The sequence below is a fragment of the Cupressus sempervirens genome, chromosome 2 (assembly GCF_028749045.1).
Source record: "Cupressus sempervirens isolate cs-2001-9-10 chromosome 2, ASM2874904v1, whole genome shotgun sequence".
In the NCBI taxonomy this organism is placed as follows: Eukaryota; Viridiplantae; Streptophyta; class Pinopsida; order Cupressales; family Cupressaceae; genus Cupressus; species Cupressus sempervirens.
The window spans coordinates 642,167,500-642,181,279 of NC_143119.1; positions in this window are offsets into that span (position 1 = coordinate 642,167,500).

Consider the following 13,780-nt stretch of genomic DNA (forward strand, 5'->3'; position numbering starts at 1 on the left):
AAGATCAAAGAAAACTACAAGATATATCCACTAAAGTTTAGATCTATACTGGAATTTATATTTTTCTATTTCAATAAGGAATGTCTAGGATACCCATCAATCAATTGGTCAAAGGAAGAACCTATCAATGAAAAAGTCTTCAAGATGTATATGTAACTAGGAGATAGAAGAGATAGTCTATTTAGGTCATATTTCAACAAATTTTAGAGAGACATGCATAATAGGGAAATAATACCCTTTACCCTAGTTGAGGAGTACAAGAATGAACTATGTTTTCTATCATGCACAAACTACTACATGATATAGGACGGTGAGCCAAGAACACATAGGTTAATGACATTTCGGTATGAGGTGATAGAAGAAGAAGCAAGACCTTCCATTGACTTGTTATTTTCAATGACTATTGACCCAACATTTCCAAATCTTGGCACGAGTGTAAGGAGAAGGAATGCACTCATTAGGTTAAAGAAAGAAAGAGAAATACCAAATAAAAATGCAAGAAATTTTAACGAGAAGAAAAGTAAAAAGAAATCTCAGATTAGTATGAGTAAGGAGTTCAATATGATAGAAGAGTTGGGACTCATAGATGAAGTTTCACCAAGTTTGTAAAGACAAGAAAATGTTGAAATCAACATTGATTCAAGAACAAAGTCATCATATGAACCTAAAATGATCACAAAGGACATTGGTAAGCAAGCAACCCAGATTTCCTAATCAACAAAGGATAAGACAATATCATCTACTAGAGAATCATCAACAAGGACAACCAAACTATTAAAGAAAGGTAAGAATCTACCTCCACCACTTTCTATTGAAGATATTGCAAATGATAATGTACATAATGTACATAATAGAAATTACAATACAATGAAGAGTAGATACTCAAGCTTCTTTAAAGAAGAGAAAAATTAGGTGGTAAGAGCTATGCTAATTAGTTTAAGAACATATAATAGAACTCCAACAAGAATGAAAGAAAAAATTCCCAAAGAAATGGTGCTACTCATTCAAAGGATATGGAAAAGTAAGAATTAATAAGTTCGAGGAAATAATAGATGATGCATTGGCAAAAGATAGGTCAAAATTCTCACCACTTGTGAGAAGAACATTTGTAGAATCATACAAAGATGACTTCATAACACAAGAGAACATCAAGCGCTAGCAGTAACTAGAAGAGAAAAAGATATCTTTTGAAAGGAATAAATTATTGGAAAAAAATTGCAACACAGCTAGAAGAGTATTGTGCACAAAGAAAAAAAGAAAAATAAAAAGCTCAATTATCCCAACAAATTGATCCTAAAAGGAAGAGTGTTCTACAACAAGAAAGACCAAAGAAAATAAAACCAACTAGATCCAACAAAATAACTAAAGAAGAGGGATGTGTAGAAGAATTACAAGAGACACCTATCAACGACAATCTGATAACATCACCAAGGAGAGTGACATACTTTTCCACTCATAGTGTGGAAGCCGGTAAAGGAAAAATTCCATGAGATGATCAATCTAAAAATAACAAAACATAATGGAAGATAATTCACCTAAAAGGGGCTATGATTTAGTTGGGAAAGATAAACATGCAAGTCTAGGAGAGACACCAATACCTCCCAAAAGATCACCTATAAAGGATATTGAGCTACCATAGGTAGCTAGTATTGATGAGACAAATGTTGGAGAATAGGAATCTACTCAAGATGAGGGATAAAAAAAATTAAGACACCAATAGAAACCCAACAAGATGATACCCATACACAAGCACCAAATAGAATAGAAACAAAAATAAGAATGTACCAAATGTGTTGGCATCTACTAAAGAAAATTTATGTATAGATGGGAAAAGTCTAGAAAGGGACATGACCAAGACAACACATCGTGCACTTATACAAGAGACAACACAATATGAGATTAGCAATGACCCACTGGTCAAATAGTCACACAAGAGAAGTCTAGAATGACTTTGGGAACCACTCATGAATCTAGGAGCATAATGTAGTCCAGACCCACAAAGAGGAAAATCAGATTGGATGAGGATGAAATTGAACAAGGGAAGAAAATATGGAAAGAATGAAGATTTCAATTCTCATCCTCATCATCTTCAAGATCTAAAGATGAAGGAGAGCTATTTGAGAAATATGTGCAAAGAACAAAAGAAATCATCAAGGTCTAAGAGGAAATAGACAAGAGCTTTGGAACACTAAAAGAGATGAATGATAATTAACTTGACCACTACTACTAGTTGGTCCAATAGTTCATTGAATTGAGGAAATCTAGAAAGAGGTATAATAAAGCTGAAACATTGATAAAATAAAGATATGTAATCAAGGGACTAGATATCAATGAATAACTAATTGAGACTGCAAATATTGATAACGACATGGATAAAATTTCTACAAGAAAATAGAAGGAAAATCTCACACAACTAATCAAGAAATGAAGAAATGATATTACAAAAGCAAAGGACACTACAATGGAACTAATGAGGGATATTTTACTTATTTTATAGAAGTGTCAGGTCCCAAAACCTACATGGTAGACTTGGATAGAAACTTGAAGAAATCTCATGAGGAGCTTAACAAGACACAAAACTCTTTTGACTTTGTGACAAATTTTGCAGTAGAGTATACTAGTTGGATACAAGAAAATCTACATTTGATCAACAAGACCAAGGAAGAAATAGAAAAGAACACTTATACACTCTTTGAACTTCATTTATTCCTATCCCAACAAGCAGGAATTATCCAAGAGCATGTAAAGGAAGCATAGGTAGTAAGGAACACTAGCCTCATTTATACATTAGACAAAATGGATACTAGGCTAGCTGAGATAACATTCATGACACTAGCCCCAAGGAAACTCCACATATTATGGCATGAATAACTAGATATTTCAAAGGATAAATACTTGAACATAATATAACCCTTTGTCATTTATGAAAAAAAAAAGAAGGATGGAAATAAAAGGGGAGATGGAATGCAAAGGTAAAGGTAAAGAGAAAGGGGGAGATGAAAATACATGAGAAGAATGAAGGAGAATAAAATAGGTAGAGAGATGAAACAAAGGGGGAGATGAAATGCCAAGCAACGAACTAGAGACAAAAAGGGGATACCTAGAGAAAAAGAGGAGATGAGTAGATGAAAATAATTCATGAAGAGATGAATAGAGACAGGACAAGACAAGATTAAATGGGGAGACAAAAAATAAATAATTGAGAGAGAAGGTGTAATATTGCACTTTTGACTAAGTCCATACACCGATGAAGATTCTAATAGTATCATCAAAGGGAAGCCCAAGAAAAGTAGAAGAAAAAATCAAGAATAGTCATAAGCTCTTCCATCAATGCCAAAGAGGAAGATTATTGATCCTATAAGTATCAATGAAATTAAGGAAGGTAACTAGTGATGCTAATTCCTAGCACACTAAAGTGTTGTCATTGATTGACAATTGGTCAAGAATAAGGTATACCATCTCATGATTATTGGTAGACATCTACATTGATAATATCAAGTATGGAGATGAGGATAAGGCAAGGCATTGAGTCACAATTAGCACAATGATTCACCATAGATATGATATCATAAAGAAGACATGACATTGTTACTTGATTGAAGTTCTGAAAAAATGATAGAAAAAGAAAGGCCAATCAGGCTACACCTAGGCCTAGAATAGGACTCACATGGCTACCAACATATACCATATGATGCATGTGTCATAGGATCTCCATGAATAGATTAGACATGTGATTCTAATTTTGAATGCATATATTTGAGTAGGATTTTTTAGGGTTTGGACACTCAAAGAAGAGAAGACAGACATATAGCTTGAAAACATCTTTATTTAAAAATGTGCATGTGATATACAAGGGAAGAAGTGAGAGATTGAATATGAGAGAAGTGTTGTGTAGAAATGGAACAAAAGGGAACAATAAGACAATGTAGACTGGTGCACTATAGACTTGGAAAATTAGAGAAGGAATGTGGTGATACAACATTAATCATAGTGAACACCAACTCAACAAGGGAAGATCAAGATATATTCTTGATATACATTATAGATCTATAAGGAAAGGTGTGCCATATAGTTTAGATCAATCTTTGATATCTTTTTAATCTTTGATATCTTGGTGGAATATTATTTCTAACAATTGGTATTGGAGCATTAGGTCCTTGAAGATAAAGTTTGACAACTTTGGGAGATCCATGGTGAACATATTCAGAAAGGATAGTCTTAACCCAGATAGAGGAAATTTTGACACCCAAATGATGGAAATTCTTGATGAGTTATCAGATTTGTGCAAAGAATAGAGCATTGAGTGTCCAGATCCAGAGTCCTTCTATTGTATACAAAAGAATATAAGTACAAGCAAAGATAAGTCTAGATCCAAAGAAGACATAAAGACAAAGGAAGGTATTGATCTGCTTACGAAAAGAGAACTAGAAGGTATAATTTTTTTTGTTAGACATGTAAAGAATTTGGTCATTTTTTGACTAGATGTCCTAAGAGAATAAGAAAAACTAGAAAGAGTTTACTTTATGATAAATTTGAAGAATTTAAAGCAAGTATGGAAAAATTATTGAATGATTTTAATAATGAGCCTAGATTTGTTAATAAAGAGGAAGTAATTGAAGAGACAACTTTGGTGACTATTATGGAAAGTGAAAATGTGAGAGTTGATGAGAAATTTAGGATACAAGAAAGAATAATTGACTACGATTCAGACGATGAGAATTTTTTTATTAAACCAAGGAATGATGAAATATCCTTTGAGACTAATAAATAGATCATTAGAAGTAGAGATAAAGGTGTGATGACAAGAAGAAAAATCAATGAAGAATTATGTTTGATATCTCAAGTTGAACCAAATAATGCAAATGAAGAATGTAAAGATGACTATTGGAAGCAAGCTATGGAAGAAAAAATAGATTAGATAGTGAAGAATGAGACATGGGAATTGGTCCCTAGACCAACAGACAAGAATGTGATAGGAAAAAAATGGGTATTCAGGAACAAGATTAGTGAACAAGGTGAAGTTGTAAGGAACAAAGTAAGATTGGTATGTAAAGGTTACTCATAATAAGAAGGAATAGACTATGATGAAACCTATGCTCTTGTGGCAAGAATAGAAGCAATAAGGTTATTCTTAGCATATGCAGCATATACAAAATTCAAAATATATCAGATGGATGTCAAGTCAGCATTTTTGAATGGAGAACTTGAAGAAGAGGTATACATAGAATAACTTGAAGGTTGTCCTTTAATAGATGACAAAGACATAGTATGCAGATTGAAGAAAACATTGTATGGCTTGAAGCAAGTACCCAAAACTTAGTATGCAAGGTTGGACAAGCATTTAACAAAGCTTAGATATATTAAAGGTATGGTAGATAGTAATCTATATTGGAAGGAAAATGATGATGGATTAATGATCTTGGTAATATTTTTTGATGATATTATGTTTGGAGGAAATGATGATGAAAGTGACAAGTTTGCAAAAGAAATGAAGAAAGAATTTGAAATGAGCATGATAGGAGAAATGAAATATTTTCTAGGATTACGGATTGTGCAGGACAAAGAAGGAATCTTTATTTCATAGACTAAGTATTTGAAAGATCTACTAAAAAATTTTAGTTTGGAAACATGTAAACTCATTAGAACACCTATGGTAACTAGACACAAGTTATCTACAAAGGACGAGAAACCTAGTATTGAGTAGAAGAAGTATAGACCTATGATCAGAGGATTGCAATATTTGACTCACACAAGGCTGGAAATAGAAAATGTAGTTGGAATTGTTGCAAGATTTCAAGCTGACCCCAGAGAAGCACATTATGCAGTACTCAAAAGGATATTTAGATATAGGAAAGGGACACCAAAATTTTGATTGTGGTACAAAAGATCTAATGCTTTCACTTTATATGCCTATACTGATGCTGATTGGGTAGGCAATATGGATGGCATAAAGAGCACCAATGGTGGAGCCTTCTTTCTTGGAGGAAGATTGGTTTCATAGCTAAGCAAGTAGTAGGAATGCATCTCATAGTATAGTAGAAAGAATATGTTGCAACAACAAACAATTGTAATCAATTCATTTGGATGAAGCAAATGTTGAAGGATATAATTCAGTGAACCTATTGTCATACATTGTGACAGCACAAGCATAGTAAATATGTCAAGGAATCTATCATTGCATTCTAAGACTAAGCACATTTCTATCAAGTATCACATGTTGAGAGAAGAAGTTGTAAAAAGGAAATTAGATTGGAGTACATAAGAACCAAAGAGTAGATTATAGATATTTTTACTAAGCCTCTTCCCAAAGAGATTTTTGAGTATCTGCAAGGTATGCTAGGGGTTATGCCCCTTCCTACATTAGAGTAGATGATGCAAGGGTGCATCAGTCTAGTGTAATAGAGCACTATTGTTTGTCTGGACTGAATGTTGATGCTTCCTATATGGGGGAGTATCTATGATGGATAGAGTCATCTAGGAATCTTGTTTGATGTTGTTGTTAATAGTGTCTTTGGACACTCAAGTAGGTCAAAGACAATTGTTATAGAGAATGATGGTTCCTGAAACTTTTGACATTGATGTCAATGGGGTAGAAGTATAACATGAAAAATAGTTTGGAAGAAGTACATAAAATAGTTTGAGTGAAGTAACAGTTTGGGAGAAGTACAACATGGAAGAATGATTGATGAAGAGGATTTGAAAAGAAGGATTAACAGTCTTTTGCAGTTGCTATTTTTGGAACGAGATGTTTTTCATCTATGTTGCCATCAATGCCAAAAGGAGGAGATTTTTGGAAGCATGAATGCTGATGATATTCCTATGGGGGAGTATTCTAGAAACATGATTAGATCATTATTGTGATGATATGTTACATTCATGACTGTGTTTTTCATTGATGTCAACATAGTAGTTTTTTGTGCTAGTTGACAAAAGAATAACAAAAAGATCGAGTTGGTATGGATAGAAAATTGAGCATTTTAACTAAGTGGGGTTAAAGGGAGATACTACTAAGTGTCTAGTATATATAGCTAATCTTAGAAGCATAAGATATTAAGTCTGGAAGAAGTTATGCAAGTTTCAGTGAAGACTATTTTAAGATAGAGTTTACAGAGACATGTTTTGGTAAACTTATTATATCTTTTAGTAGATTTTTTATTCTGAGAAGATGAAGTTGAAGATGTGAAGAAGACATTTTGGAGATGACGTAGCTAAGCTCGCTCGTCATAATGTTACATGTATGGAAAGTTATTCAAGTTACAAGGCGAAAGATTAATGTTATCACTAAGTTTAACATGTTCTTAATGTGGTCCTACAATAATTAATTGAGAGGGTGTAATAGCCAACTCAGGCAATTATTGTATGGATTCAATATAAAGGAAGGACATTTTTCTTTATCATGTATGGATGAAAGAAAATAATTGTGAGAAACATAGAGAAAAATGTAAAGATAAACAAAGTAGAGCGAAGGTAAAGGAAACTTCATTGTCGAGGTTTTATTGTGTGATCCAAAGTTTGATACTTGGATTTGAGGTTTGTGACCTCGTCTAGAAGGTTTGATAGTGATTGGTTCAATTGACAAGATATAGGAAAGAAGTTGAAGAATAATACAAATAATTATTCTACAAGGAATAGTTGAGGGATCAGTTGGATAGTGAGTTCAGTGGTCTTGCCTCATAAGTTGTTTGGACAGTGGGTCCTTCTATCTTATACAACTTCTAATATGATTGGTGTAGCTCCTAACAAGGTTGGAGTCTTCTAACAAGCATTCAAAGTCTCCTAACAAGGACTCATATGTACTAAATGTTGTAATAGACTCTTAACAGGGTCCATCCTCTAACAAGGAATATTTATATTAGTACATCATTTTATGGGCATCATTCCCACCAGGGTTTTTTCTAGTTAACATATTTGGTGTAATTGTGTATGTGCATCTTTGTATGATTTCTATTTACTTTGGTTGAATGGTTAAGATTATTTAAGGTGGATAAATGTTTTAATTATTGGATAATTGATTCTTCTCCCCCCTGCCTCTTAGTTATTTTGGTAGACTATTTTTTCTAATAGGGATGACATCTTAGATTAACCATAAGAGGGAAAGAGTTATTTTTATATTTAGCCAAGCATGTGAAAGTTTAAAGGCCAACTCAACAGAGTTTTGTGAAAAGTTAAGATATAAGGGAATATCACATTTTGCAAATTAGTGTGGATGTGACACATGATATGTGAAGTATTGATGAAGGCTTCTCCCCTTAATACCATAACCCATAACAAAAATAAAGAAACAACAACAAATGCGAGAACAAAGTATAGACTTCTTATTATTGTCGCAAATGCAAAATTATATAATTAACAAGTACAATATGTTAACCCACATGGGCACCTTTATTATAGTAATCTGCAAGACTAAGCTACAAACTACCACCTAGAGCTATCCTAGACAATGTTTGGGCCTTTCTTAAATAGATAATTTTATGCCACCCAGGAAGGTTCTAGATATCAAAACTTAATACCTAGGGCCGAAAAACCCTAACAATACATATAGAGTTGGCCAAATACATCTTTGACAATTATTTTAAAATTTTTGGGCAGCCCAACTTTGAAAGGCCATAACTCTCAAACTGGTGCTCTGATTTTTCAGACCTTATTCAAGCGCTCTAAGGCCTCCAACAACGAGCCTGAAGATTTTTTCTCCTAAATTTTCCACTAAAAATTTGCAATAACTTCTCTGGTACTTAAGCTAGAGAAATGAAATTTTTATGGTAGGCCTATAACTCTAAAATGAACCTTCAAGTAGAAAATGAGAACATTATGAGTTTGTATGACAAACTCACTAAAAATAGTAAATTCCCAAAAATAGTAACCACCTTGTCTACTAGTCCTTATTAAAAGAGAAAAAACTAAAAAGGAAAATATTTTAGGGTGATGCAAGATTGCTCTTACTCCTAGGATGCTCCTACATCAAACACTCGAGGTAATTTGAGAAGTGACTCCATCACGTCTCAGTTGTTTAGAGGAAAACCAAGATGGTTAACCTCCTTCCTTGTTAGCCATGAGGAATCCTCTATTGGCCTCCCTTTCCATTTGACTATGTATTCTTCATAAGTTTCATTCCTTGTACTTTTTCTAATATGACTATCCAGTATCTCCTTAATCTCCTTTGTAGCAAAACTAATTGTTGCAATACTTCACTATGCTTTTACAACTTCAACTACATCACCTCCTTCATAATACTCTGTTACATCTAAAATATTGAATACTAGTGAAATATTCAATTCAATAGGAAACACCACTTCATAAGCATTCCCAGAATTATGCCTTTTCACTATTTTACATGGTCCAAACTTCTTCATCTTCAACTTATTATATGTACCCACTTGAAAATGCTCCTTTCTCAAATGAACCATGAATTCATCTCCAATTCAAAATTTCTTATACCTCCTTTTCACATCTATCTTAGCCTTGTATTGTGTATTCTTTTTTATGATGTGCTTCCTCATGTCCTCATGGATGTTCTTCAAATGTTCAGCAAAATCTTCTACTTCAACACTACTTATCTCTCCTTTATCCAACTGTCACAATTTAGAAGCATTTATGAGACTACTCCCATATACAATCTAGAATGGTGATTTACTAGTAATCTTGTTTATAGAATTATTATATTCAAATTATGCCTATGGTAGAATCATATCTCATCCTTTTGGCTTATCTCCAACCAAGCATCTCAACAAATTTCCAACAGTCCTATTCACCACTTTTGTCTATCCATCAGTCTGTGGATTATGCAATGAACTGAACTTCAAATATATCTTCAACTTCTTCCACAATGTACACTAGAAATACCCAACAAATTTGGTATCTTGATATGAAACTACACTCTTTTGTAGACCATGTAGTCTCACCACTTCTCTAAAGATAATTTTTCTACATGAACAACATCAATAGTCTTCTTGTAAGGAATAAAATATGCCATATTTGAAAACCTGTCAACCACCACAAAAATAGAGTCATGTGCTCATCATGTCCTTAGTAATCCAAGAAAAAAATCCATGCTAACATCCTCCCCTGACTTCTTTGGTATAGGTAATGGCTGATACAATCTTGTATTTTGCTTCACTTCTTTCGCCATCTAACATACTCTGCAACTCTATACAAAATTCTTCACATCTTTCTACAACTATGGCTAATAATAATTCTTAGCAACCAAAGCTATGGTTTTATCTGTACCAAAATGTCCAGCTAATCCTCCATATGCTTCTCCTTGATGAGATTCTCTCTCATTGAACTTCTAGGAATGCACAATTGGCTTCCTTTGAACAACACATTATCCTAGATCATAAAATCCAACCACTCTGTCTTGTCAAGTGTAATAGGTTATTTACAATCCTTCCATGCTTCACCAAAATCAGGATCATATAGATACAAAGTACTGAGTTTCTTGAACCCAACCACCTCTATCTATATTTCTGTCAGCAAAATTTGTCTTCTATTAAGAGTATCTAGAACTTTGTTAGACTTCCCACTCCTATGTTTTAAAACTAATGTATAACTCTACAAAAATTCAACCCACTTAAAATGTCTTTGGTTTAATTTTTCTTGACTATTCAAATATTTTAAATCTTGATGATCAATATACAAAACAAACTCTTTAGGAAGAAGATACTATCTCCACTTCTTCAATGCTTGAACTATAGCATAAAATTCCTAATCATAAACAAAATAGTTTCTTTTGGCATCATTCAATTTCCAACTAAAATAAGGAACAAGTCTACCTTCTTGGCTCAAAATAGCTCCTATTGTAGTACCACTAGCATCACAATCTACTCGAAACACCTTATTAAATCAAGAAGTTCTAAAATAGGCTGCTCACTAACCTTTTGTTTCAATAGATTAAAACTCTTATATGCTCCTACAATCCACTTAATTTCTTTCATATCCCCTCTAATTGTCTTAGTCAAGGGTCCACAAATACTAGTAAAACCTCTTATGAACTTTTTGTAAAAACTAGCCAGTCCATGAAAAGATCTTACCTCTATCACATTTCTTGGAGTAATCCATTCAAGGATAGCCTCCACTTTCTTTGTTTCCATTTTCAAACCTTTTGTTGAGAGTAAAAATCTCAGGTACACCATCTCCTTCTTTACAAAATTGTACTTTTTCAGGTTTATCATCAACTTTTCTTCTCTCAACTTATCAAACACCTTGAGAGTATGAATCAAATTCTCCTCCAATGTCTTGCTAAAGATCAAAATATCATCTAGGTAAAAAATGAAAAAGTTACCCAGAAACTCCTTCAGTACCTCAATCATGATTCAAAGTGCTTGATGCATTGGTTAAGCCCAAAAGACATGATTAACCACTCATACAATCCTTCCCTTGTCTTCAAAGTAGTCATCCACTCATCACCTTCTCTGATACAAATCTAATGGTAGCCACTTTTTAGATCTATCTTTGTAAAATACTTAGCTTCACTCAAACAATCCATAATATCATCCATCTTTGGCAATGGAAATCTATACTTGATTGTGATCTTGTTGATAGCGCAAGAAACTATGTACATCCTCCATTCTCCATTCTTCTATGGTACTAATATGGCTGGTATAACACATAGAATTAGACTCTCTTGAATCAAACCCTTCTACAACAACTCATGAACTTGTCTTTTCAACTGTTCACTTTTTGCTAGTGTCATTTGGTGCACTACCTTATTTGGGAAAATGGCTCTTGGAACCAAATCCCTCTAATGGTTGATATTCCTCATTGGGGGCAATCTATCAGGTACATTATCTGATACAATATCAGAAAACTCTCCCAACATATCTATAACTTCTGCAAGTACCTCCTCTACTTCTTCTTTACTATCTTTTGGAATTATAGTAAAACATACATGCTAAAGCTTCATATCTTTGAGAAACTCTTTTCCACCAAAAAGACATATTCTAGCAACACTGCATACTTTTTCTTCTTTCTCCTTCAATGGCTTCAACTTATACTTCACTCCATCCTAGGTTACAGTGTAGGCATTTTCTTGCCCATTGTGTACAATATGCCTATCAAACTACCATGACCTATCTAGCAACATATGACATATGTCCATAGGTATGATATCAAAAAGTACCTCATCCTAGTAGCTTCCAATCTTGAACTTCCAATCTTGAACTTCATTAAGCACTACTCATTGACCATGACCTTGTGGTCATCTTGCACCCAAGCAATATGGTTTGGATGTAGGTGCTTTTGTCTCTTTAGCTTCAACTTTGTGACCATCATTTTGAACACCAGATTGTTAGTACTTCCACCATCAATGATCACATCAAAACACTTATCTTCACTAGAAGGAAACTTGTAACAAAGAATATAACTATTTCCACATAACCCATAATAGATCTAAAATAAATATGTACTTAAAATCCACATGCAAGAGAATAAACAATATACCCACAAAAATGTGACACAATATATACACTGGAAAAACTTTATTGAGGAAAAAAAACCTAGCCTTTAAAAGAATTCAACACCATTTATTAATCAACAAAAATCACCATTGCAACACAACCATAGAAGCCTTCAAAGCCATAGCCACAACCAAGCAATCTATGTGAAAAAGCATGAATCTATACATCCCATGCCATGATTCCAACCTTCACAAATGCTCCCTTGGCTAACCTGTCAAGCCTTCTCCTACTCAACTCTTTCCCTTTTTGCCTTCTATCTTTCTCACACCAGCAACTACCCTTGTGGCTGCTTATATATAGTAGCAAGTCCTACAAAACCAACAAGTTGTATTACATAAACCATGTGATACCTAACCCATTAAGCCCACATTTTATTAAAAATTTAATTCTTTTCCTCAATATTAAATAATTACGTGAAATATTATCACAATGTTAAAATACAACTCATCAAGTAAATCCCATAGGAATCATTACATGTTGCATGTCCTAGGTGCAACATTACATAATAAGGTAAAATAATACAATATAACAATGTTATGAAATGTGTGCAACATCCATTATCTCAACAATCTCCCACTTGTTGTATACATTTCATAGGGCCAATTTGTAGTGAGATAAATGAACAAGGGAACAATCCCTCCCAACACATCCACTATCATGGATCAAAGTACACCGTGTGATCCATCCTAGTACCTACAACAAAATCAAAGTATTTGACATCATAAACATGAATGATCTCACCTTCTATTATGCCACTATCACCAAACATACATAGAAGCCATCCAAAGAGAAAGCCACCCAACTTGTCGCATTAGAAGATCATAAAATCTTGTACCAACTAAAATGCCAAGCACAAAAACCTGATCCAAAAGAAATCACATGTATCCATGGCTGAAATAACATCTATGAAAAGTACCAAACCCATCCAACTATCCATACCTCCAAAAGTGTACCAAGTGAATCTCATATCATCAACATATCCAATCTATAACCTGCAATCACAAGCCTCAAGAGGTATGCTTGCCACATATATACCAAGAAGCTCCCACTGCAAAAGATAATGTCAACTCTTTAACCAATCCACTCAAAACATCTCATAGAAGTGAATTCATCTAGTCTCAAGGACATCCAAAATACATAAACCAATAACCTGCAAGAACAACACTCATAACAAGTCTCCAACACTCTCCCAAGCTCTCCATAACCAACAAAGGAAAGAGATAAAGGAATAACCATATCATATCTCACATGACATACATGAGCACAAAATAGTGATCATAATCTCCAACCAATCTCAAATCCAATGTAAGAAAAATTGAAAATCCAGG